Raw genomic sequence first — 27341 nt, 5'->3', positions numbered from 1 at the left:
CTGAGAGGCGGTAGCTAGGTTGATGGGAAAATTCTCCTGTCGGCTTAGCACTGTCTACGCTGGGAGTTGGGTTGGTTTAACTGCATATTTGGAGAATTCCCTCAAGAGTAAATGAGGAGATTGGGCTATTTCTCACTAAAATCAGCTGCTGGGCTGGAGGGTAGCAAATGGTATAGCTATCTTTGGAAAGGATAGCCCTGGGACCCTCCCTTTGGTAACAGGTCACGCTGGCTGAAACAAATTATAAACCAGTGTAAACTGCTTGTGCCCATTGCTGGGCTTTACATTAACTATAACCCCCCCAGGATAAAGGCTGCAGAATTGCGGACAGCTGTCCGCAAACGTGCTCAGTATGGAGCAGTGGTCAAAAGGCACTGAGGTATTAAGATGGAGAAGGAACGGGATGGAGGATAATACTAAAATACCATAATATACATCAGTGGTTCACTCTCTCCTGGAATACTGAGTTCAGTTCTGCTCACTCCACTCTAGACAGGATATAACAGAATTACAGGGAGTCCAGTGATGAGCATAATTTAGACATATGAGAACCTCCACGTGAAGAGCGAGGCAGAGAAGAGTCAGACTGTTACCATAGAGAGGAGTCAGAGATGACATGATAAAGGTATCCAAGGTGGGGAGTAGCAGAGAGGAGGTAAATCAGATAGTCTTAGTTACCTTCTCATGATACAAGAATAAAAAACGGCAAATTTAGAACTGCTGAATAGAAATCCTTTTTTTAACACAACACACTGTTAGACTTTGGAATTCATTGCTACAAGACATCATTGAGGCCAGCAGCTTAGCAGGACCCAGAAAGAGAATGGTGGTATATACAGATAGGGGGAACATCCAGAGTTACATTAGACAAGATTAAATAGAAAACAAAACCGTATGCAGGGTTATGAACCCACCTCCACCAGGGCAGGAGCTGACCTGTAACTTACAGTGAGGAAGCAACTGTCCCTACAGGCAGGTCATTCCATAACAACGTGCTTTGGGGTGCCTTGCACTCTCCTCTGAAGCATCTGGGGCTGGACTTTGGACCTCAGGTTTGGTCTGGTCCAGTCAGACAATTCCTTCCACGCTGTCCCCTCTCTCTGGAGTGCTGGGATTCATCTTCCCCTCCTCTAAAGCATGATGTGAGGAGAGTTTCCCTCTGCTATAACTGAGCCCCATAGCAGAGCAGCGACTGCAATAATGGTGTCCCTTCTCACCGTACCAGCGGAGATTCATCCTCCCAGCCTGGAGAACGGGGCTGGGTGGGAAGAAGGGTCCCGTCCTGGTGTGTTGCAGGGGTGCACCTTCCCAGCCCAGGTCTGGGGTGCACTGTGTGTGGTGAGGTGTTCCTTCTTTTTGTATCACTTGTAGTGTTTTCTCCCTGCCTGGTATGCTGTGGGAGAGTTTCTGTATAAATTGTGCAGCTAACTTTTGGCTTTATTTCCCTTCCTTCTCCCACCCCATTCTTTTCTCTCCTTTCTGGGTGGACATTGCCGCCTCTTGGTTGCAGCAGCTTTTGGAGATACTCAGCTGGAGGGCAATATCTTCTTAGCAAGCAGCTCTGGAGTGCCTGAGTGACAGCGACGGTCATGTCCGTTTTGACGTTTAAAAAAAATTACAAATTACAAACCGGCAGCAGCCAAATGCACGAAACCCTGCATGCATCTGATGCTCCGGGCGCTGCCGCCTTTCTGTTGTTTTCCATGGATCCATCGTGTCTGTTTCTGCTGTACGAAGGTGTTTTTTAAATCTAAGAGAGACATGTTGTTTGTATTAAAAAATAAAATAAACCGGAATAATGATAAATAAATGACAGACTATCCAACACCCCCTCCCCCAGGGCTGACGAAATGGCATCAACTGGAGCATCTTTCAGAAACCGAGCGAGGGGGAAAGCAAAAAGGAAGGCGAGAGAGCGCGAGGAGGAGGAGAAGGCAGCTTGAGCAGCAGATTGCTGAACTCTGCTCCACAAAGGCAAGGTGGAAGCTAACATTGCATTCAGGCTGTGCTGTGACTTTAATCAGTGAGCGGTGGCGAGGAAACACTGGAGGGGCCTGAATGAAGAATGGGAGGGAAAGGTGGAGGAATGACACTTCTCCACTTCCCACTGCCCAGCGGACTGACTTCAGCCCGAGTTTCTTCTTAAGTCTTCAGCGTGGTGCGGATGCTGCGGAAAGCTGGCTGCTCAGCCGTCAGAGCCCACAGACTTCCTAAAAACAAAACGGGATGTCGAGTAAAACCAAGGCTGGAAAAGGGGACTATAAAAAATGGCTTAAATAAAAATATAAATAGGAGCTTGCTCTTGAGAGATCCTGGTTTTAGAAGTGGCCACTCCCTGGCCAAACACGAAGGTTTGCGGCCTGCTGACAAAAGAAGCGTTAAGAGCAAAGGTTTTAGAGGAAGAGGGTACATGTATGGGATTTCTTTTATGGCTTTTCTTTTTCTTGTAGCGTAGCTGAGATCCGCAGTGCTGAAGAACACATGTTCCTTAGGAAGCAGATGAGAAAACTAGTGTTATGTTCTTTCATGAGGACTCACGCATCCACCTCTATGTGATGCATCATTAGCTTGTGTTTGATACTGAAATATATGCACCCATAGAATTAAGGGGCTCACCGGCTTCCAGTTTGATTATTTTTGTTTGTTTTTTTGTTCTCTGGTAAAATAGTAGAGGGAGCCAGCAACCCAAGGCAGGTGCGTCTCCCCTCCCACCCCCCATCTGTTTTGTAAGTGTCATGTGTCCTGGTGTTTTTTTGGATAGCTTTTCTGTTTTTTAATGGTCATGATGTAACTCATAAAACAATCCACTCAGAATCTCAGCAAACTGTAGATAGAGGGCTTCAGGCCTCATGATACAGAGGGGAAAGGTAGTTACTACAGACCTTCTGATGCTTGTCCTTTGGGCAAATTCATCTTCCTTCCTTTGTTGGGGGATGCTGTCTGTTTCCTTTATTTGCTAGAAGGGGAATGTTGAATTATTTTGTTGATTTGTCTGAATTAATCCTGGCCCAGAGAAGCAAAAGGCCTTTTTTTTTTTTGTAGATTCTCTTAGCACTAAGAGGCCCCCTGATTTCTGTGTCCTGATCAAGAGGAGGGCAGGGACTTAGTCATTATTGTGGGATATTGGCATGAACTTTTAGCTGAAGTCCCTCCATCTACAAATCACTAAATTTGGTCCTAGGGCTTTACAGTATGTTATCCCTACACTCCTGAGGGACAGAGTAAACAGTATATTAAAAGGAAGGCAACGTTGTAATGGATTCTAAGGGAAAAGGAGGGCTAAATTATATCTTAATCCTTTTTCAGTGGAATGATGGGAAGGACCCGTAAGCTGTAGCATTGAGTGGAGTTACTGCCTTTCTCTGGAAATCCCTCCACTCCCCTGTAAAGGAAGACTCTTAGGTCAATCCCACACCATGATTAGAGCAGCTAATCCATGATGCAGGAAAAGGCCATACATACTTCCCAGGGTTTGTCTGGACAAATAGTTTTCTTCCTTCCTCCACCATCCCAACTGCATGTGTGGGTGGGGTGGGGACTGAGACAGGAGGGAGTGAACACTGTGTCTTATCATTTCGGAACATTTTTAGGAGGGCAGTAAGCTAGTGAGTCAGGTGGAGAGGAAAAGCTTTGATATTTTCAGATTGTTTTTAAAAAAAAGCCACGCAGAGAGCAAACAGGACATTACAATTATGCAGTTTTAAAAAGAGAAATACAAAAAGTTATGCATGCCGTCTTCAGGTCTGATCTTTCCTTGTCTCTTTACCTATTGATTATTAATGTTTAAAAAAGACCCTCTGTATTTAGTAACTGCATCTTTCAGAGAAAACTTAAAAAAGAAAATGGTTGGGTTGTTTTGGTTTTGCACAGTCTTGGAGACAAGCTCTCTGTTTGTTTTTAAGTTAATGAGAATCTTAGCTTGGTATGGCCATTATCAGACATAGCTGTACACCTTTAGCATTCTTAATGTTCTCTTACGGGGCTAATATAAGCATCTATATAATATATATTATAAATATCACATTTTAAACAGGAAATGGAAGGCGTTTGATGCAGAATTTTTGCATGATATAGAAATAATTAAAACAAAATTAGCTAGTGTTTGTTTGGTCTGAATGTTGGTAGAACCTTCATAGCTTTGTTACAATGAAACCTTGAATTGAAAATATTTAATAAAATAACATTTAAACAGGGCATAAAGTTGAATGGCATTCCTTTCTTCTGTGTACCAGGGGACAATGTGGCGTTGAGGATTTTGGGACACAATCTTTTCTCAGAGCTATGTTTTTGGAGCAGCAGATCTATAGGTGGCATTTGTGATCACATGCGATTCTTCTGCTAATGTACGTGTGGGCCTACATGCATAACAAATAGGTGGTTGCTGACCTTCAGAAAAGACATGGGCAGTGGAACCTTCAGGAGTAAGTCCCAGTAGTGTGGTCCAGTGATCCTGGACTGGGCATCCATCCACAGACCTGAGTTTTCTACCTGACCCTTCCACTGACTTGCTGTATGACCTTGGGGACGTCCAAGCCTTTGTTTCCTTTCCCCACCCTATGTGTGTCTTCTCTGCTTAGATTTCAAGCTCTTTGGGGAAGAACATTTCTCTCGCTATGGGTTTGTCAGGCCTTGACATTTTTAACTCAAGTTAATTGATAGCTAACTCATAGAATCCTAGACTTTAAGGTCAGAAGAGACCATTATGATCATCTAGTCTGACCTCCCGCACAAGGCAGGCCACGGAATCTCACCCACCCACTCCTGTAACAAACCCCTAACTTATGTCTGAGCTATTGAAGTCCTCCAATCGTGGTTTAAAGACTACAAGGTGCAGAGAATCCTCCAGCAAGTGACCCTGCCCCATGCTGCAGAGGAAGGCAAAAAACCCCCAGGGCCTCTGCCAATCTGCCCTGGAGGAAAATTCCTTTCCGACCCCAAATATGGCGATCAGCTAAACCCTGAGCATGTGGGCAAGACTCACCAGCCAGACACCCAGGAAAGAATTCTCTGTAGTAACTCAGATCCAGTACTCCACCAGAAATCTGATGAGGTTCAAAAAGGACAAGTGATCTGGACACTCCAGCAGTGTTTGTTCCAGGACGCACGTCTGTGGCTTGGTCGAGATTAAGTCACAAAAAAATTGTGTCCTGGAGCAAAGGTCAGGAGAAGGCTCACACTATAAACATGTTGGCCGATGAGTTAAAACTATAGTCTAGGTGTACCCCATCTGTCAGTACAGTACGTGTTTTGATGGGGCCCCAGTTGTGGCCAGTCCCGTAATACAAATAATATTTCAGTCGACTTTTCACACCGCCTAGGCCTTGTCCCCACCAGCATTTTTCTTAGTCCCCCACCCACCACCGCTGCCCGTGTTGCCCGGCTTGTGCTGCGCCACAAGTGGTAGCCATGACGGCCATGTTAGCATACACAGGGTATCAACTTCTTAATGCGTTTTTGTCAAGACCTGCTCAGAGTCAAGCTAGTAAACTCAAGGGTAAAAACACAAGTGCTCGGCTCCATTTGTGTGCTCCCTGCTACCACCCCTGGTGGAGCTGTGCTGGCAGGAGTATAGCAGTGAGTGAGTGAGTGCGTGGAACATGCTCATGTAGACAATTTTTCTCTCCCACTGTGAGCGTTCCATTGTGCGAATCCCCTTGGAAGGTAACTATTATCACCTATCAGGTAAGTGTCAAGGGCCACTTCTCAATGGGATTATCACATCTCCTCCCGAGAGCGAGGAGAATTACCCCTGCACCAGGGGGTGGGTAAAGAGCAATCTGTGCTGTAGCTGCTGTCTGCTGGGAATTAAAATATGGCCTTCCAAGGACTCCTCCATTGATGCCAGTGCCCCCCTGAATTACAGGGAAGACGAGAGGCCCTGCTATCATTTCTGGTGTTGAGAGACAGGATCACTTGCCAGGTAAGCCCTAAACCACAACAGAGAGATTTTTGGAAGAAAAGTATACTTCAGTGTGGCCCAGTATACACTGAAAATGACCTCTTGTCCACACTGGTAATAATGGTTTCTCCATGACTGGTCTTGAAATCTGTTTTAACTGCCAGTGTAAACAGGAGAAACCATTTCAACACTATTACAGAAAGCCTGATAGAGAGAGTATTTCCCTAGCATGGATGGGGTCTTTGACAGGGTCTGTGCACATGTGTGTCAATACATATTTATACTGTATGCATGTGAATTAATTGCATATAATTTGCACCTTTGGCCTCTTCACCACCTGCAATCTTTCCACGAATCCATCTCTTCCAGGACATCAATAAAATTCCATACTTTTGATTAGTTACCTCAGAGCAGCTATTAAAACCTTTCACAAAAGTGTTTTCTTCCCACTCGATCAGCCCATGGCAGGATCTGAGAATGGCCCCGCCTACAGGCCAAGATTGGCAATAACTAAGCTGGGGGGAGAGGTAGATACGCTGGAGGGTAGGGATAGGGTCCAGAGTGACCTAGACTGAGGATTCGTCTACACTACCTGCCAGATTGGCGGGCAGTGATCGATCCAGCAGGGGTCGATTTATCACATCTAGTATAGACGTGATAAATCAACTGCTAAGCACTCTCCCGTCGACTCCGGTACTCCCACCAGAGCGAGAAGCGCAAGCAGAGTTGACCGCAGAGCGTCAGCTGTCGACTTACCGCACTGTAGAGACTGCAGTAAGTAGATCTAAGTACGTATACTTCAGCTATGCTATTCACGTAGCTAAAGTTGCATATCTTAGATCAACCCCACGCGGTAGTGTAGACAAGCCCAAATTGGAGGATTGGGCCAAAAGAAATCTGATGAGGTTCAAAAAGGACAAGTGCGGAATCCTGTACTTAGGACGGAAGAATTTCATGCACTGCTGCAGGCTGGGGACCAACTGACTAAGCGGCAGTTCTGCAGAAAAGGACCTGGGAATTATAGTGGATGAGAAGCTGCATATGGGTCAACAGTGTTCCCTTGTTGCCAAGAAGGTTAACGGAATATTGGGCTGCATTAGTAGGAGCATTACCAGCTGATCGAGGGAAGTGGTTATTCCCCTCTATGCAGCACTGGTGAGGCCACCATCTGCAATATTGCGTCCAGTTTTGGGCCCCCCACTACAGGAAGGATGTGGACAAATTGGAGAGAGTCCAGCTGAGGACAACAAAAATTATGGGGCTGGAGCACATCACTTACGAGGAGAGGCTGAGGGAACTGGGCTTATTTAGTCTGCAGAAAAGAAGAGTGGGGGGATTTGATAGTAGCCTTCAACTACCTGAAGGGCGTTCCAAAGAGGATGGAGCTCAGCTGTTCTCAGTGGTGGCAGATGACAGAACAAGAAGCAATGGTCTCAAGTTGCAGTGGGGGAGGTCTAGGTTGGATGTTAAGAAAAACTATTTTACCAGGAGGGTGGTGAAGCACTGGAATGGTTACCTAGGGAGATGGTGGAATCTCCATCCATAATGGTTTTTAAGGCCCGGCTTGACAAAGCGCTGGTTCAGATGATTTAGTTGGGATTAGTCCTGCTTTGAGCAGACGGTTGGACTTGATGACCTCAGCTCCACAGCCTGAAGGACTCAAGTCCCTTGAGCTCCATACTCCGGGTAATCAAAGGAAACACTTTAAGTCACAGCCTCCGCCTCGTTTTTACCAAGCAAGATTTCTCCTGCAGACGGAATAGAAACAATAGAAGGAGGCCTCACCCTTTGTCAAACCAGGGCTCTGGTCAGATGAAGCAGTCTTCTGGCCAGAAACAAAACTTTTGAAGATGCACCCAGGGGCAACACATCAGTCCGGACTCTGGATCCATCCCGCCTCACCTTCTCGTGCAGACTGTCCCCTTTCTACCCTGCATGGGCCTGTATTACATCGGATCGCTGGGTACTCCGCGCAGTAGAAAGGGGATACTCCCTCCAGTTCTCTGCCCTCCCACTCCTTCCAGCCCCCCTTCCCCATCCCTCTTCAGGGACCCCTCTCATGAGCAACTCCTCATACAGGAGGTGCACTCGTTTCTATCACTGGGGGCAGTGGAAAAGGTTCCTCAGGAGCTATGGGGCAAGGGTTTCTATTCCCAGTATTTCCTAATACCGAAAGCCAAAGGAGGCCTCAGGCCCATCCTAGCTCTGCGACATCTCAACAGATTCATGAAGAAACTGAAGTTCCGCATGGTCTCCTTGGCCTCCATTATCCCTTCCTTGGATCAGGGGGACTGGTAAGCCGCCCTCAACTTGAAGGACACTTTCATATTTCAATCACACCGTCCCACAGAAGGTACCTCAGGTTCATGGTGAACCACAATCTTTACCAGTTCACAGTCGTCCTGTTCAGCCAGTCAGTGGCTCCTCGAGTGTTTACTAAGTGCATGGCAGTCCGTGGCTACATTCCTGCACAAGCGACAGGTTTAGGTGTTTCTGTACCTCGACGACTGGCAAATCAAGGGCTGCTCCAAGGCACAAGTGGAAGCACAAGTCAGTTTCAAAAGGGCTACTTTCGATGACCTGGGCCACCTTCAGAATGTACAAAAGTCAACCCTATTCCCCATGCAGCAAATAGAGTTTATAGGGGTGGTATTGGACTTGACACTCCTTCCTGTGGTGGCTCGACCCACATGTGGTGTGTGCAGGGGTCCCCTTAGACAAACCACAATTTTGGTCTCCAATTTTGGACACATCAGCATTGGGGTAGGGTGCACACTTGGGAGACCTCAGATCACAGGGCCTCTGGTCTCAGGTGGAGCTCTCCCTTCACATCAACATTTGGGAGCTGAGAGTGGCCCACCTAGCATGCCAAACATTCCAAGTTCACCTGGAACTTGTTTGTATCAGTCATGATGGACAATACAACAGTGATGTTTTATACAAACAAACGGGGTGCATGCTCCTCTCCCCTGTGCCAGGAAGCTCTCTGACTGTGGGACTTTTGCATAGCTCACTTGATGCACCTGGAAGCATCGTAACTTCTCGGAGTACAGAACAAGTTGGTGGACTATCTCAGCAGGTCCTTTCACGGCCACAAGTGGTCCCTACACCTGGATGTTATGAACACTATCCTCCAACAATGGGGATTTTCCCAGATAGACGTGTTCGCCAAACAACGCAACAGGAAATGCCTGCAGTTTTGCTCCTTCCTGAATGACAGCCCAGGCTCCATCACGGACGTGTTCCTCCTTCCCTGGAAGGGACACCTCTTGTACATGTTTCCTCCCATACCTCCCATTCACAAAGTGCTCCTCAAGGCTCAGAGGGATGAGGCCTCGGTGATATTGATCGCTCCAGCCTGGCCCCGTCAGCACTGGTACACATCTCTTCTGGAAATGAGATCACCTTACCGCTCTTCCCAGACTTGATAACTCAGGATAACAGCCACCTCCAGCACCCGAATCTTGAGTCGCTGCACCTCACGGCATGGAAGCTCCATTGCTGAATTCAGTGGCGCTCACTTGTTTGGACCCAAGTCCTCAGACAAGTCCTCCTTGGCATTAGGAAACCTTCCACTAGGGCTACCTACTGGCCAAATGGAAGAGATTCTCAATTTGGTCTTCACAACACCTTCCGTCTCCAACTCTAGCATCCATACCTGTCATATTGGACTACCTTCTCGACCTCAACAGCAAGGACTTACCCTGTCTTCAGTAAAGGTACACCTGGCCACTATCTCGGCCCTCCATCCTGGCGTGCAAGGTCGGTCAGTCTTCACCAACCCGATGGTGAGCCATTTCCTAAAGGGTCTCGACAGACTCTGCCCTCACATACAACAGCCAGTCGCAGCCTGGGACCTTAACCTAGTCCCATCCAGACTGATAGGGCCTCCCTTTGAACACTGGCGACATGTTCCTTGCTGTACCTCTCATACAAGGTGGCGTTCCCAGTAGCAATAACATCAGCCAGGAGAATGTCGGAGCTCAAGGTACTAACTTCTGAGCCTTCGTGCACAGTTTAAAGACAAGGTTCAGCTCAGACCTCATCCGGTGTCCTCCCTAAGGTCACCTCCCAGTTCCATAGTAACCAGGACATCTTTCTCCCAGTTTTCTATCCTAAGCTGCATTCAAGCAGCAAGGAGTAAAAACTTCACTCATTGGACGTTCACTGGGCATTAACCTTTTACATCGAGCGAACTAAACTATTCTGGAAATCCATTCAGCTGTTTGTCGCAGTAGCAGACAGAATGAAGGGGCTTCCAGTCTCCTCCCAAAGGATCTCATCTTGGATCATGTTCTGCATCCGGTCACGCTGCGACCTGGCATGCTATAACCTCCTTCCCCACCCCCACTCTCCTGCTTACAGTGCACTCCACGAGAGCGCAAGACATCTTCAGTGGCGTTCCTGGATCGTGTTCCAATGCAGGGTTATCTGCAGAGCTGTGACGTGGCCATCAATACATATCTGTACCTCATATTACGCTATTACCCAGCAGGCCAGAGATGATGCAGCCTTTGGTAGAGTGGTGCTACAGTCAGCGAACCTTTGTGCTCTGACCCACCTCCAAAACTCAAGCTTGGTAATCACCTAATTGGAATTGACATGAGCAAGCACTCGAGGAAGAAAAAACTGTTACCTACCTTCTCGTAACTGTTCTTAGAGATGTGGTGTTCATGTCCATTCCAATACCCACCCTCCTACCCCTCTGTCGGAGCAGCCGGCAAGAAGGAACTGAGGGGGTGGTGGGTTGGCAGGCCCCTATATCCAGCACCATAAAGGTGCGACCCCAGGGGGCACCTGGGCCAACCCGATGGATACTGCTAGGGGAAAATCTTTCCCGCTGCCGTGCACACGGTTCATGCACATGCCTAATTGGAATGGACATGAACAACACATCTCGAAGAACAAGAGTTATGAGAAGTTAGGTAACTGTTTAGTTTCTCTCCCCTCACCCCCATTCAGGGGAAATCCTTCCCAGTCTCAGGACTATACCCAGAGTCCCAGGATTCAAGAATTGTCTCCTGCCCTCACTCCTTCTCCATCAGTGACAAGTATCAAACATGCCTGTACTGTCTTCTGAGTGGGCCACGAATCTCTGCAAAGTGCAGGATCCATCAATCCTTCCCACCCCTCAATAGAGAGGCCCAAGAGCTCCAACTAAAAAAGGTCCAGATTGAGGAGTCTGAGGTCCCACACTGACCTGGGCCTGGGAGGTTCCCCCGCCCCCGTACAGCAGCCTCAACTGATCAGTAGCGCCCTTCCAAGCACGAGCTTTGGAGCAGAGACTTTATCACCAAAGCCCAAGGACTCTGCATGAGAGTAAGGAGCACTCTACTGGCCATAAGGACACATCCCCGCAGAGGACCATCCATAAGAAACATTCTTCCTCCCAGAGCCAGTACAGGTTGGCTGACATATCATGTATGAACCATCTCCACTAAAGACCCCCAAGCTGGAGGCAAGGCATGCAAGAAGAGGGATCCACCGGTTCTGGCAGTGACTGCGGGACCAAAGCAGAAAGAAAGAAGCTCACCAGTCCCATCTACAAATGCAGGTCCAGATTCATCAGTACCACCTTGTTTATCCAAAGACCAATAGACGACAGGTGAGCCGGGTCCTTCAAGAGTTTCTGCTGAAATTCCCTGGACTCTGAGCCATACGGAGACTTTTTTGTAACACCGGAGGATACATTTCTCCACTACTCTCAGTCTTCATTTCTTTCGGGACCTGCCCTCCTGAGGGACATCCTTACTTCGGAAGAGGAATCATTACCAATGACTCAGGAACAGTTCCATCTTCACCCACTGGGCAGGAGTGCCCCTGTACCAACAGTACCACTGCTACCAACAGAATAGTCTTAAAATCAGAGGAGGTAGCTGCACCAGTATATCCACAAAGGCACAGGAACCCTGACAGACAGTTGAGAGGCTACGCTTACCATCCCTCTGGATATGAACCCAATCCCCCACTACAAGACATCTGGTATTGATCCCCTGGGGGCACCAATGGATCCTTCTGGCCTTATTTGAGCCCTTTGGGCCCATATTGCAGGTACCTGGACCCCTCTCAGGTGTTGTACTTCTCCTCCCCCTCTCATCAGCCAGTTCCATTGGTGTATGATAAGGAGGAGCTGGAACCAGTGTCTGACAAGAGGAGGGAGCAAACAACACCTCAGAGTGGACGACACCTCAGATGACACCTTATCTCCAGATGATACTGTCACCCCTTCATTGCCTTCTGCACCAGATGACCACTGTCAGTATCAGGAGGTGTTGCAAATGGTCACTAACACTCTAGAGATCCCATTGAAAGAGGTCCAGGACCCTCAACACTGGCTTTTGGATATTTTGCAACCACAGGAACTGCCCAGGGCAGCCCTTCCGATTAATGAGGTTGTATTAGAACCAGTCGGAGTGGTTTGGTGCACACCAGCATCTTGTGCCCCTACACCAAAAAAGAGCCAAAAGATGTTTTTTTCCTGCCAAAGAAGCTGATTTTTTGTTTTCTGATCCTGCCCCTAAGTTGGTGGTGGTACCGGTGGCATTGGAAGGAGCTTGGTCACTCTACCAGAAATCTACCCCAGAAGGTAGGAAAGTCTCCTCCTCCACAGGTCTCCAATTTTGTGTAGCTAATTACCAAGCTTTATTAGCAAAAAATAAGATTCCAATACCTATGCCAGGCTTGTGGACGTTAGAGACAAACTTCCCATGGAAGACTGAGCCCAGTTCCAGTCCTTTCTTGTTGAGGGGAGGTTAGTATTAAAGGTGGCTATCTAGGTGCAGTAGATGCTGCAGATATAGTATACAGAATGTTGGTCACAGGACTGGTCATGCGAAGGGACTCCAGTTGTCATGTTTTCCTAGAGAGTTCCAAAACGTCATCCAAGACTTCCCTTTCAACGAGTCCAACCTTTTAAATGAAAAGATGGATGAATTCGTGCATTCTCTAAAAGACTCAGGATCCACTCTGCAATCTCTGGGGTCTTACTCTCCAGCCCCCAGGAGGAAACACCAGAGACAGCTCTTTAGACTGTTAGCATATAAGCCTGTTTGTTAGCCTGAGAGAGAATTTTGGGTTTGACTTTTAATACTCTTACATCCTTACTAGTATGTATGAAGAACAAAAAGGACAAAGATGCTGTGTGTTGCATTTCCCACAACCAGATGAGGCTTTTAGTATAATGGGACAGATAAGGGATGGAGCTAAAAGTGTTACAAGGTATAGCAGGGGTGGAATATATGAGTGCACACTTCACAACTGCCTCAATTCCTTATCTCAAAGCAAGGTCAGGTAACCAGTCGGGAGGGGCAAGGGGGGGATTCGAGGGGGGAGGTAAAATCCTAAAAGACCAGAGAAATGTCTGCCCCTGACTGGAGCACAACCTCACTCCTTAGCCCTCCCATGTGGTACAAAGGGGGTGGGATGAAGACACTGACTCACGACCCTCCAGAATGGAACATGACCATAAGTTATAAGGGGTGTAACTAGGGGCGTGCATTGCAGCTTTCTAAGAAGAAAGCAGGGGAGTGGGAAGGGGAATGAGAATGGGAGACCTCGAATAGGGGAATGAGGAACAGGGACACAGGCAAGGCTCTGCAGCGTCCAAGTTGGGAAGGGGGACACTGGGTAAACACTCTGCGACATCAGAGCTGGGAACAGAACACTGGGAAGAGGGAGCTCCATCGGTGTGTGGAGCTAGGGGTTAGAAGAAGAAGGGGTTCTACTGGCATCTAGACCTGTAGTCGGGGGAGGGGAAGGGTAAAACTCTATCAGTGTATAGAGATAAGCCCGACTGGTGTGAAGGGCTTCAGATATGTTTGCTTGGAACTAAAACCCCAATAAACATTGCATTGCCTGCACTTCGGACTTCTGGTCTTCTGCTTTCTGTTTGCGTGACAAGAACAAGGGAAGGGAGTGAAGGGAAAGCCCTCTAACATAGACTATGACCATCCCCTTCCTATGTTCCATATTACCAGCGTCCACCTGAGCCTCCATGTAAGCAACAGAGGATTCAAAGGTCCTATTTCTTGGCTTTCTCTACTTGGACAGGCTCCGCTTACTCCCAGCTGCAGGCCAAGGGCTAGCTTTGACATGCAGGTTGAGACCTGCATATCACCACTGTCATTTTTGGAAACTGGCTTGCTTACTTTGCCCACAACTGGAATAAGACCACCACAGACAGACAGTTGGGTCCAGGAGATTATCCATCAGGGCTACTCCATAAGTTTCTTTCCTTCCCTCCTCCCAAGAAACCTTTCCAAACCACCTTCAGGTACCACTCGCCAACTGATTCTTCAACAGGAAGAGAAATTCCTTTTATGCTGGGGGGTGATAGAATGAGGTCCATACGTCCCATATTTCCTTATCCCAAGAAAGATGGAGGATGGAGACCCATCCTGGATCTTCAGCAACTTAACATCTTTATTTGAAATCTGAAATTCAGAATGATTATGCTGGCATCTATAATCTCCTCCCTTCTGGAGGGAATGTGGTTTTCAGCTCTTGACATGAAGGATGCATATTTCCATGTAGATATTCACCCATCTCATGGGAAGTTCCTGCACTTTATGGTTGGTCAAGAGCACCTCTAGTTTCACATCCTTCCCTTTGGGCTTGCTACAGCACCCAAGGTATTCATGAAAGTCTTTGCCATGGTAGCACCCAGATGCTGGATTATACGGTGTTGCCATAGGTGTACAACTGGCTCCTCATAGGCCAGTCTTGTCAGGAAGTTGTGTCTGCAACAGGATCACCTCGGCACCTTCTTCCTACCTTAGGTGTTTGCATAAATGAAGAAAAGTCAGTTTTGTCACCCGTAAGGACAATCATTTTTACAGAGCACGGCTGGTATCCGTCTCTACGAGAGCATTTCTCCACACAGACAGGTTTTACGCGATGAGCAACCTGAGCTCTAGCATCACTCCCAAACCACAAATGACAGTGCACCTGTGTCTTTCTCTGTTAGGCTACATGCACCTACATGGTGCTGTTTAACAGACTCCACTTGCAGTGACTGCTAGCTTGGCTCCACTCGACCTACCAATAAAACAGTGATTGTATCAACTCCAATGTCCCTGTTTACGCTAGAGCTCTCACCTCCCTCGCTTAGTGGTCCAACCCAAACACAGTCATGGTGGGGACTCCCTTTAGCCCTTCCATAGCAAGCCCCACTGTGACACACTATATATCGGGGGAGTGCCCTGTAACCCCCATATTCCTTGTTTATATATAATTGTGATCTTGCATAAAAAGAATGCCATGTAAGGTATCAGGGGAAAGGTTATGATCTGCTGAAAGTCACTGTTCTATCTAAATACATATATCATTAGTGCATGTGAAGTTAAGAGATTGTGTGGTATGGCTGTCAGTAAAACATGCTGTAAGTTGGGGAGTCGGCCAGATACTAGCTACCCAAAGACAACAGCAAGGAAAGTAACCAACACCTGGGCGAGTGTCAAACAACAATCAACAGCCATTGTCCAGCAAGGGAGTTACAATTCAATGACTCAATTCAATTCAATACAATTCAGTTGCATAAGGCTACACCAGGGGAATTGCTCCACCTTGTCTGGGGACTCAGCAATGCCTACCAGACATGCCTGGACTTGTGTTCTCCAAGCACATGGACTAAGGGTATAAAACAGAACACAGTGGCCCCATGCTTGGCATTTTCTCCTTCCCCCACCTATGCTGCAAACAAGGACACTCAGAAGACTCCAACAGGGTTAAACCTGTGTACTATGAACTGCAATATCGAGTGGGGTGAGAAACTGCTTAATCTAGATGTTGTCCAGTCTAATAGGGTTGAGAGTTTAGACTGCGTGCTTATATTTTACTTTATTTTGGTAACCACTCTGACTTTTTGCCTATCACTTATTATCTATCTTTTGTAGTCAATAAACTTGTTTTACTGTTTATCTTTACCAGTGAGTTTGCCTGAAGTGCTCAGGTTTACAAAGGCTGTTGTATATCCACTTTCCATTGATGAAGTGGTGAACGAATTAATAAACTTGCATTGCTCAAGAAACGGTCTTGAGCAGTGCAAGACGGTATATTCCTGAGGTACAAGGCTGGAAGCTGGGGGGATTTGGCTGGTGCCTTTCTGTGTGTGATTCATGAGTGGCTCTGGAAGCATTCATGCAATCTAGCTGGGTGTGGGGCTTCACATGCTGTTGTGCTGAGAGAACAACAATGCCTGGAGGGGATTGCTATTTGTCACTAGTAAAGCATTGTGAGAGACAGCCCAGGCTGCAGAGTTAAGGGGACACAGTGGTCCCACAGTCCCAGGCTGCACCCCAAGGATCCTGTCACACCCACCAACCTGACAGACACCTCCCTTACAGAGTGGGGTACTCACCTGGACCACCACACTATTCAGAGTACCTGGACCCCAACAGAGGGCAGGCTTACTGAAACTGAGAGCAATCAGCCTTGCATGCAAGGCCTTCCTTCCACTCCCATGCTCACTCCATATACAGATTACATAGACCATGGTGGTGATATTATCTGATGTTAACAGCGAGATCTCATCCCCTCTGCCTGGAAGCAGTCAGCCTTTGGATTGGTGTATCAGAAACCACATTACAATACAGGCCACCTACCTTCTGGGTGTTCACAACTCCCTGGCAGACAGGTTAAGCAAAAGTTTTTCTGCAGGCCATGAATGCGAAATCCAGGATGCAGTTTTAACCAACATAAACATACAATGGGGTACTCCACTATGGGGCCTCTTTGCATCCCAGACAAATAGTACTCCTGAGGGCATTCTGCGCCAAAAGATTAAAAATTCTGCACACACTATTTTAAAATTCTACATGTTTTTTTGTCAATAAACAAATGCAGAGGCTCTAGCATGGCAGTGGGGAGCACAGGCCACTTGCTTCACGAAGGTGGGAGATCACCTTGCAGCCTCCCCACCCTGGGGACATGGACTCAGCAGTGAGGCTGCACCCAACCCTAACACAGCACAAGACCTGGTCTTGCCCCAGAAGCACCCTGGGACCCTGCCCATCTGTGTTAGGTGCACCAGGTGTAGGGCAGGTAGGCTCAACTAGGCAGGATCCGGGTGTGACAGTGCACCCCATAAGGCTTTAATGGAAATATGCTTATGAATATATATGACATAACTAGACTATGTTTTATGCTACATATGCTATGTAACATCTCTGTAAAGGTTATGATATACTGAATATATTAATCCTATTTGTATGCATGTAGCATGTTGTATTCGAAGGTATGAATATTGGCTGGGTACTTGCTTGATTTTTAAGTAGCCTTAGTAAAGCATTTGGTCAGTTTCTTGAGAAAGGAATGTGCAAATTAAGTACCCAGTCAAGAAGCACTTAATAAACAATGGATCTTGGAATGCTTCAATCCACATAAGAAGTTTATTTGAGGACGTTCAAGGTAGCATGTGAACTGTGGCTGCTACCTGTAAGTTCTGAGTCATATATGGACATGTGATTGGCCCCTGTGACTCCAAAACTCCATATTGTAGCTGGGATTCTACACAGGGGGAAGGAGGGGTGTCCACCCACAAGAGGGTCTATTTAAGCCCTGGGGAGACCCCTCCATTTTGTCTTCAGCTGGCTCAAGAGATAGCCTCTCCACCCCCCAAGGATACCTGAAAGAAACTGGAACAAAGGACAGTAACTACAGGGGGTGTGAGTGATTTCTGGACCAAGACTAGAAGGAGACTAGTCTGTAAAAGGAAGCTTCCTGGACTTCCTCTGAGGGTGAGGTTTTTATCTGTATTCAGTTTTCTTACTGTATTAGGCATAGACTTGAGTGTTATATTTTATTTTGCTTGGTAATTCACTTTGGGCTGTCTGTTACTACTTGGAACCACTTAAATCCTATTTTCTGTATTTAATAAAATCACTTTTTACTTATTAATTAACCCAGAGTATGTATTAATACCGGGGGGGGGGGGGCAAACAGCTGTGCATATCTCTCTATCAGTGTTATAGAGGGTGAACAATTTATGAGTTTATCCTGTATAAACTTTATAAGGGTAAAACGGATTTATTTGGGGTTTGGACTCCATTGAGAGTTGGGCATCTGAGTGTTAAAGACAGGAACACTTCTTAAGCTGCTTTCAGTTTAAGTCTACAGCTGATAGGGGATGTGGTTCCGACCTGGGTCTGGGTTTGCAGCAGGCTAGCAGGACTGGCTCAAACCAGGCAGGGCACTGAAGTCCCAAGCTGCCAGGGCAGAAAAGCAAGGACAGAAGTAGTCTAGGCATATCAGGTGGCAGCCCCCAGGGGGTTTCTGTGATCCAACCTGTCACACCGGGTGTGGAGGGGCTCAGTATGGGGGGATCCAGGTGTGGAGTGAGAGGATTCTGTGTGGGACAATCTGGGTGCAGGCAGCTCAGTGGGGGGTCTAGGTGTGGGGGGATCTGGATGCACAGAGGCTTATTGAGGAGTTCCAGGTGCAGGGGCAATGGGACTCTGCAGGGGCTTCCAGGGGAAGGTGGTTGGAGCTCAGCGGAGGTTCGGGTATGGGGAGTTAGTGGAGTTCTGGATGTACTGGGTGAGGCTTGGCAGGGGTGTCTGGGAATGGGAAGTCTGGATGCATGGAGGTTGGGTGGATGGGGGAACAGCTTCCTGTATAGAGATCCCGCCCCCGCTTACAGCTAAGGAGCGATGGGGGCAGGAAGCAGGGGAGGATGCTGAGCTTCCTGCAGCTGGGGGAGGTTTCTGGGGGTAGGTCTGACACAGGGGATGAGGAAGTCCCATTTTCTCCTGCCTTCAGCTCAAATGGGACGAGCAGCTGATCCCAGCACAGGGTAGGAGCAACTGGTTGGGGTGTCCCCAGCCCTGCAGGGATTTACCTCTCTGCTGGCTGCTCCGGGTGCCTGAAACAATGTACCTGCACAGCAGTGTTGCATGACTGTTCTTGCAGCTTCCCTTTGCTTCCCTATCAGAAAGTCATTTTTCTGCAGGGAAGCAAAGAAATCTGCGGGGGCCATGAATTCTGCGCACTTGCAGTGGCAGAGAATTCCCTCAGGAGTAAAACCGGAAGCTTCAGGGGAACACTAGGCTGATTCCCAGAGTGACACTCTCCTGGACTGATGATGTCAGATGTGCCTTTCTTCCCATCCCCCTGCTACCACCAGTTGTACAGAAGATCTGGTGCAACAGAGCCACTATCATCCTCCTTGCACCCTACTGGTCCAGACAATTCTGAGTCATGGAACTCCTCTGTTCACATGCCCACCCATCAGGATCTGCCCATTTCAGGATCTCTTAATCCAGGATGGGGAAATCAAGCACCCCAACCCAGGCTCACTCCACCTCACAGCCTGGTGTTTGGATGGGTGTTGGAAATAGAACACTCATATAATCATAGAATATCAGGGTTGGAAGGGACCTCAGGAGGTCATCTAGTCCAACCCCCTGCTCAAAGCAGGACCAATCCCCAACTAAATCATCCCAGTCAGGGCTTTGTCAAGCCTGACCTTAAAAACTTCAAAGGAAGGAGATTCCACCACCTCCCTAGGTAATGCATTCCAGTGTTTCACTACCCTCCTAGTGAAAAAGTTTTTCCTAATATCCAACCTAAACCTCCCCCACTGCAACTTGAGACCATTACTCCTCGTTCTGTCATCTACTACCACTGAGAACAGTCTAGAGCCATCCTCTTTGGAACCTCCTTTCAGGTAGTTGAAAGCAACTATCAAATCCCCCTTCCCCCATTCTTCTCTTCCGCAGACTAAACAATCCCAGTTCTCTCAGCCTCTCCTCATAAGTCATGTGTTCCAGTCCCCTAATCATTTTTGTTGCCCTCCGCTGGACGTTTTCCAGTTTTTCCACATCCTTCTTGTAGTGTGGGGCCCAAAACTGGACACAGTACTCCAGATGGAGTGGAACTGCTGCCTAGCCCTAGTCTGTAGCGGTGCATGGGATTCTTCCGTCTTAAGTGCAGGAATCTGCACTTGTCCTTGTTGAACTTCATCAGATTTCTTTTGGCCCAATCCTCCAATTGAACCAATTTGTCTAGGTTCTGCTGTATCCTATCCCTATCCTCCAGCGTATCTACCACTCCTCCCAGTTTAGTGTCATCTGCAAACTTGCTGAGGGTGAAATCCACACCATCCTCCAGATATTAATGAAGATATTGAACAAAACTGGAACGAGGACCGACCCTTGGGGCACTCCACTTGATACTGGCTGCCAACCAGTCATGGAGCCATTGAGCCCGACAATCTAGCCAGCTTTCTCCCCACCTTATAGTCCAGTCATCCAGCCCATACTTCTTTAACTTGCTAGCAAGAATACTGTGGGAGACCGTGTCAAAAGCTTTGCTAAAGTCAAGGAACAACATGTCCACTGCTTTCCCCTCATCCACAGAGCCAGTTATCTTGTCATAGAAGGCAATTAGATTAGTCAGGCATGACTTGCCCTTGGTGAATCCATGCTTACTGTTCCTGATCATTTTCCTCTCCTCTAAGTGCTTCAGAATTGATTCCTTGAGGACCTGCTCCATGATTTTTCCGGGGACTGAGGTGAGGCTGACTGGCCTGTAGTTCCCTGGATCCTCCTCCTTCCCTTTTTTAAAGATGGGCACTACATTAGCCTTTTTCCAGTCGTCCGGGACCTCCCCCGATTGCCATGAGTTTTCAAAGATAATGGCCAATGGCTCTGCAATCACATGCACCAACTCCTTTAGCACTCTCGGATGCAGCGCATCCGGCCCCATGGACTTGTGCTCATCCAGCTTTTCTAAATGGTCCCGAGCCACTTCTTTCTCCACAGAGGGCTGGTCACCTCCTCCTCATGCTGTGCTGCCCAGTGCAGTAGTCTGGGAGCTGACCTTGTTTGTGAAGACAGAGGCAAAAAAAGCATTGAGTACATTAGCTTTTTCCAAATCCTCTGTCACTAGGATGCCTCCCTCATTCAGGAAGGTGCCCACACTTTCCTTGACTTTCTTCTTGTTGCTAACATACCTGAAGAAACCCTTCTTGTTACTCTTAACATCTCTTGCTAGCTGCAACTCCAGGTGTGATTTGGCCTTCCTGATTTCACTCCTGCATGCCCAAGCAATATTTTTATACTCATCCCTGGTCATTTGTCTAATCTTCCACTTCTTGTAAGCTTCTTTTTTGTGTTTAAGATCAGCAAGGATTTCACTGTTAAGCCAAGCTGGTCGCCTGCCATATTTACTATTCTTTCTACACTTCGGGATGGTTTGTCCCTGTAACCTTAATAAGGATACTTTAAAATACAGCCAGCTCTCCTGGACTCCTTTCCCCTCATGGTATTCTCCCAGGGGATCCTGCCCATCAGTTCACTGAGGTTGTCAAAGTCTGCTTTTCTGAAGTCCAGAGTCAGTATTCTGCTGCTCTCCTTTCTTCCTTGTGTCAGGATCTTGAACTCGACCATCTTATGGTCGCTGCCTCCCAGATTCCCATCCACTTTTGCTTCCCCTACTAATTCTTCCCGGTTTGTGAGCAGCAGGTCAAGAAGAGCTCTGCCCCTAGTTGGTTCCTCCAGCACTTGCACCAGGAAATTGTCCCCTACACTTCCCAAAAACTTCCTGGATTGTCTGTGCACCGCTGTATTGCTCTCCCAGCAGATATCAGGGTGATTGAAGTCTCCCATGAGAACCAGGGCCTGCGATCTAGTAACTTCCGTTAGTTACCAGAAGAAAGCCTCGTCCACCTCATCCCCGTGGTTGGTGGTCTATAGCAGACTCCGACCGCAACATCACCCTTGTTGCTCACGCTTCTAAACTTAATCCAGAGACTCTCAGGTTTTTCTGCAGTTTCATACCGGAGCTCTGAGCAGTCATACTGCTCTCTTACATACAATGCAACTCCCCCACCTTTTCTGCCCTGCCTGTCCTTCCTGAACAGTTTATATCCATCCATGACAGTACTCCACTCATGTGAGTTATCCCACCAAGTCTCCTTTATTCCAATCACATCATAATTCCTTGACTGTGCCAGGACTTCCAGTTCTCCCTGCTTGTTTCCCAGGCTTCGTGCATTTGTATATAAGCACTTGAGGTAACCTGCTGATCGCCCCTCTTTCTCAGTATGAGGCAGGAGCCTTCCTCTCTCTCGCTCTCCTGCTCGTGCTTCCTCCCGGTATCCCACGTCCCCACTTACCTCAGGGCTTTGGTCTCCTCATGCTCCGCCCCATTCAGGAAATCGCTAACCAAAGTTGAAAAGATTCTACTAGAGTCTGCTACCTGGCTAACTGGCAATGCTTTTCAGCCTGGACGAATCACCACCAATATTTGCTTGATTCTGTGGGCATTCTGGTTACCCTAGACTATCTCATCTCTTTAAAGATTTCAGGTCTGGCCCTTAGTCTGCTACGAGTACACCTAGCAGCGATCAGTGCCTTCCTTCCTCCGGTGAAGGGACATTTACACACCTGGTTACTTTGCAATTCATGAAGGGCTTGATCAGGACCTTCCCACTGATCATTAAGCCCTCAACGGGACCCTAAACTTGTTCTGTCAACACTCACAGGTCCCCTCTTTGAACCTGTCACAACATGTGCTATGACTCATCTGCCCATGAAGGTGGCGTTCTTAGTGGCCGTGATTTTGGCCAGAAAGATTAGTGAGCTAGGAGCCATGATGGCAGACACTCCTTATACAGTATTTCACAAAGAGAAGGTCACAAACCAAACTCCCCAAGATTGTTTGAGTTCCAGATCAATCAATCAATACACTGACCTGTATAACTGATGAGCCATCCTATTTCCTCAGTTTGGTTAGAAATGGAGGTTACTTACCGTTTTTCCTGAAACCCCATGCTTCTTCCAAAGACAAGAGACTTCACTCCTTTGATGTCAGGCATGCTGTGGCGTTCTGCCTGCAAAGAACCAAACCCATTAGAAAATCTCCAAGACTCTTCATTGTTGTAGCAGAAAGATTGCGTGGGCAACCTGTATCCTCCCAGAAGATTTCTAAGTGGGTTTTGTGATGCATCTTGGAATGCTACAAAATAGCAAAACTTCCCCCTCCTGGGGGTATTACAGCTCACACCACACGAGCACAAGCGGCCTCCATGGCATGCTTATCAGACATTCTGCTCCAGGATAGTTGCGGCGTGGCAACTTGGAGCTCTGTCCACACATTTGCGACACATTGCACTCTAACTGAAGCCGCCACTGCAGATGTAGCTGTAGGAACGGCAGTACTATGTGCATCTCTGCTGCCAGCTTCCTTGCACTCTCCTCAACTCTGAACGCTGCTTGCCAGTCGTGTGGAATAACATGAGGACCTGCACACAAAGAAGAAATGGTGGTTACTTACTGTAACTGGAAGTTCTTTCAGATGTGTGGTTCCCTATCTGTATTCACCTACGCACCCTCCTTCCCCGCTGCTTTGGAGCCTGTTGGATTGTGGGAAGAGGAGGAACTGGAAAGCCAATGACCTGCACTGCCTCTTATAGCCTTGGTCAGGAGCATGAGGAAAGCTACTGTGCATGTGCAGGTCACCGGACACTATGCTGAAGAATTGCCGGACTCAGACATATGGCGAGCATGCATGCCGCCATCCCGTGTGGAATACAGATAGGGACTGCACATCTTGAAGAACCTCCAGGTACAGAAAGTAACCTCCATTTTTGACCAAGCTGAGGAGACAGGATGGCTCTTCACTATACTGGCTCAGCCAGATACAATTCTCCATCTACTTAGGGATAGCGGTCACCAGCTCCAACAGTCAGAGAGCCTGGCCTTAGATTATCCCTTAGGATCTGAGTGCACACTGTATATCCCAGATGGCCCCTGACATGGTGCAACTCCAGAGGTGTAATGTTCTTGAACCAGTATTTCAAGTCCTCTTGGCTTCTTGGAAGCAGACAACAAGAGGAGTTTACAGCTTTATGTAGAAATGGTCTGAAGTCTGGTGTGGCCCAAGTGGATCATTTAAGGGCCCCCAAATACAACCACTTTGGCTACCTGTTTTGTCTGAGTTAACACACACATCATCTTTTAATATTCATTCAACCACTCATTTGGCCTGCCATGAACAGGTGAAAAATAGAGTAGTTTATGTAGAGCCCCTTTATTGTCAGTTAATGTACAGCTTGCTGAGCTGCACACCCCCCTTTCCTCCTTTTGAAAAGATCCCTTGGTTGTGAGAGATTAACTGGGGCCTGACTAAGCTCGTGAAAGTGCCAGCATGACTCGAATAAAACCCATCACTGTATCTCCTTGTCATAGGCAGAGTGACAGCACTCAGCCACCCCATTGCCTGGAACCGCTGGCTACAATGCAGCACAGCAAGACAGAGATGGTGCTGCTGGGAAGAAGGGGAAAGCTTTGGAAGAGCTGACAGAATCCATGAACTTTGAAGGTGTTTACGCTTCTGCCATTGAGGTGATGTATAGTCTTGGAGTCCTACTGCACTCCTCAGTGCTTCTAAGCAGCCAAATAGCAACAGAAGTAGATGCCTTTTTCATTCATTCAAGAGCTGTGCCTTTTCCTGTTGAATACAGTCATGATGTTCTATATATTCTTCACCTTTAGGTTTACCTGATGTAATGGCCTATGCCTCAGGAAGGAAGCAAAAGCCAGAAAGGAAGCCCAACTAGTTGAGGTTGAGGCCTGCTTTCTGATGAGAACAGACTGCTGTGCTCAGAGCACACACACCACTCTGGTGTTCCACACATTTACATTCACTACCTGTGAAAAACTTCAGAGTCCTGAACCTAATCTGTAAAGTCTTCAATGGACTAGGGCACTGAGCACTTTGGAGATCAGCCCTTTCCACAACCCATCTTGACAGCTGCTGCATCTCCAGGAATACTACAGCAAACAAAGACCACAGTGATGCTTTGGGACATACACTGAGAAAAGACAAAGCTATTTCTGCAGAAGGACCCCAGCTATGGAGTATGATCCCTCTGGAAATTAGTGAGCCCAGATCTCACCACTAGTGAAGATGTATCTCTTTGCACTTCCTTTCCCACAATAACATCAGAATGACTTGGCAGCATACACTGGAGTTAATAATGATAAATAAATTCCTTTCTTTGACTAATTAAAGGGAAAGTGGAGAACACAGATTCTTCTACAATAATGAGGTGTCCTTGTGGCACCTTAGGTACTAACAAATTTATTTGGGCATAATACTCTCTAAGGTACCACAAGGACTCCTCGTTCTTTTTGCTGATACAGACTAACACACCTACAACTCTGAATCAGATTCTTCTGACTGAATTTGTATACATAATTCTGTTGATGCCCAAACCCCAAAATGATAGGCATAATATATGCACCTAGGTAATTCTGTATGCCTATGAACTCACTTTTTTGTGAAGATGTTCAAAAATATGTGCTCAGTTAGGAGTGTGCAAAAGAGGTAATATAATATTTAGCTCTTCTATAGCGCTTTTCATTAGTAGACCAGTAGAGGGAACCTTCTTTACTGTCCAAGATACATTTTGCTCTTTTTCATCTGTATAATGCTGGTTGCTGGGTTACCCTCATATCGGCATCTCTCAAGTATTTTAGCTCCAAGAGTTGGAGTCTACTGTGATAAGTAATTTTTTTCCTAATAAGAATTGTCCATAGTTGTTACTTAACTATAATTCTCTGAAGATAGGACACAATGTTGCTGATAGAGCGCTGGGCTGGAGTTCTATTCTGGTTTCTGCCACTGGCCTGCTGGGGACTTGAGCTGGTTATGTCCCTGCTCTGTGCCTCAGTTTCCCCATCTGTACAATGAGGATAATGATACTGACCTACTTTGTAAAGCACTTTGAGATTTACTGTTGAAAAGTACTAGAGGGGTGTGAGGTATCATTACTTACCCCAGTAGATTCCAGTCCTTTCCTATCAACCCTTCTCCCCTGAGAATTTGGAAGGTTCTGTACCTGTGGTGTGTACTCATAAGAATGGCCATACTGGGTCAGACCAAAGGTTCATCTAGCCCAGTATCCTCTCTTCTGACAATGGCCAATGCCAGGTGCCCCAGAGGGAATGAACAGAACAGGTAATCATCAAGTGATCCATCCCCTATTGCCCATTCCCAGCTTCTGGCAAACAGAGACTAGGACACCATCCCTGCCAATAGCCATTGATGGACCTATCCTCCATGAACTTATCTAGTTCTTTTTTGAACCCTGTTATATAGTCTTGGCTTCACAATATCCTCTGGCAAGAAGTTCCACAGATTGACTGTGTGTTGTGTGAAAAAATACTTCCTTTTGTTTGTTTTAAATCTGCTGCCTATTAATTTCATTTGGGGACCCCCAGTTCTCGCAGTACTCCTTTTGTCATACTTGTTTTTGGAAGGAACATACTGTAGAATTTTTTTGGGGGGGCCGCCCAAATCACTTGACTGAAGGGTGTGAGACACCTGCTGATTGTAGTCTCAGTAGCTTTTCAGTGATAGGTGTTCCTGCCTGATCACAAACTGGAAGCACAGACCCAAGAGCTGGAGTCTCCCATGATATACACCTCTACCCCGATATAACGCAGTCCTCAGGAGCCAAAAAATCTTACCGCGTTATAGGTGAAACTGCATTATATCGAACTTGTTTTGGCCTCGAACATTTCCGTTAGTAATAGTCACTTCCCGCCCCCTGACTGACTCCTCAGAACCCCCGACCCATCCAAACCCTTTACCCCCGTTCCCTGTCCCGACCCCTAGCCACACCCCTGCCCCCTGGGACTCCCCCGTGCCCTGATCACCCCGCCCCCAGAACCTCCGAACCATGCAACCCTCCCTGTCCCCTGAGACCCTCTGCCTCTTATCTAATCCCTCAGCCCCGGCCTGGCACTCTTAACACGACGCTCAGAGCAGCGTGTTGGAGCCAGACACGCTGACCGACCAGAGTGCGCAGCCCTGCCCCCCAGAGCGCTGCTTTACCGTGTTATATCCGAATTCATGTTATATCGGGGTAGAGGTGTATATCATCAGGAAGAATAGATAAGGAATTTCCTTTTATACACAAACTGTTTTTAGAAAAAATATATTAACACACACTTGAAAGCCTGTATGTTCATGGTAATTAAGACAACCTGGCTTATTGGTGGAGAGATGCAAAGAACTGAAATAATAAAGTTTTAACTCTAAAAGTTCTCTCTGTTATGTGGCATAAACTAAATGCAATGGTGTGCAGGGGTAGAGAAGTTTTATTGACGCTCATTTGGGAGGAGCTGCATCATCACTCATGAATGAAATGGCAATCCTAAATTCATCTCCAGGAAACCTTTCCTTCAAATTATCCCCCATTATACATGTACAAAGCTCAGGTTCAGCCAGTACTGTGATATGCCACATCTTCAGTTGGGCCCATTAGTTTCTGTAATTCTGTAAGAATCACTTTTAGCCTTCCTGGTAGCAAAGGAAATCTTGCCAGTGTGAAATTAAGACAGTGTTGTGTGAGGTCTTGTCTACATGGGAAAGTTTTACTGATTATATTGCTATAGTTAAACTGGTATGACACCTCATATGGGCACTCTTATTC

General features: G+C 47.2%; 1 protein-coding gene across 11 annotated transcripts in view; it reads left to right on the top strand.

Moving 5' to 3' along the window:
• The window catches only part of CAMK2G (calcium/calmodulin dependent protein kinase II gamma), a 175138-nt gene extending 170962 nt beyond the window's left edge, over positions 1-4176 (top strand). For 6 of the 11 annotated variants that reach the window (XM_084633761.1, XM_084633766.1, XM_084633769.1 and 3 more), the window contains one exon: positions 1511-4175. The gene's annotated coding sequence lies outside the window, so the exon portion shown is untranslated. Of the gene's footprint in view, positions 1-1510 lie in introns of all 11 variants that reach the window. The other 5 variants (XM_084633764.1, XM_084633765.1, XM_084633759.1 and 2 more) reach the window with 3 other exon arrangements.
• Positions 4177-27341: the final 23165 nt, after the last annotated feature.

The sequence above is a fragment of the Lepidochelys olivacea genome (genome assembly GCF_965140295.1).
Source record: "Lepidochelys olivacea isolate rLepOli2 genome assembly, chromosome: 7".
Lineage (NCBI taxonomy): Eukaryota > Metazoa > Chordata > Testudines > Cheloniidae > Lepidochelys > Lepidochelys olivacea.
Note: the sequence above shows the minus strand (reverse complement) of the source record. Positions and strands in the feature narration are given on the sequence as shown.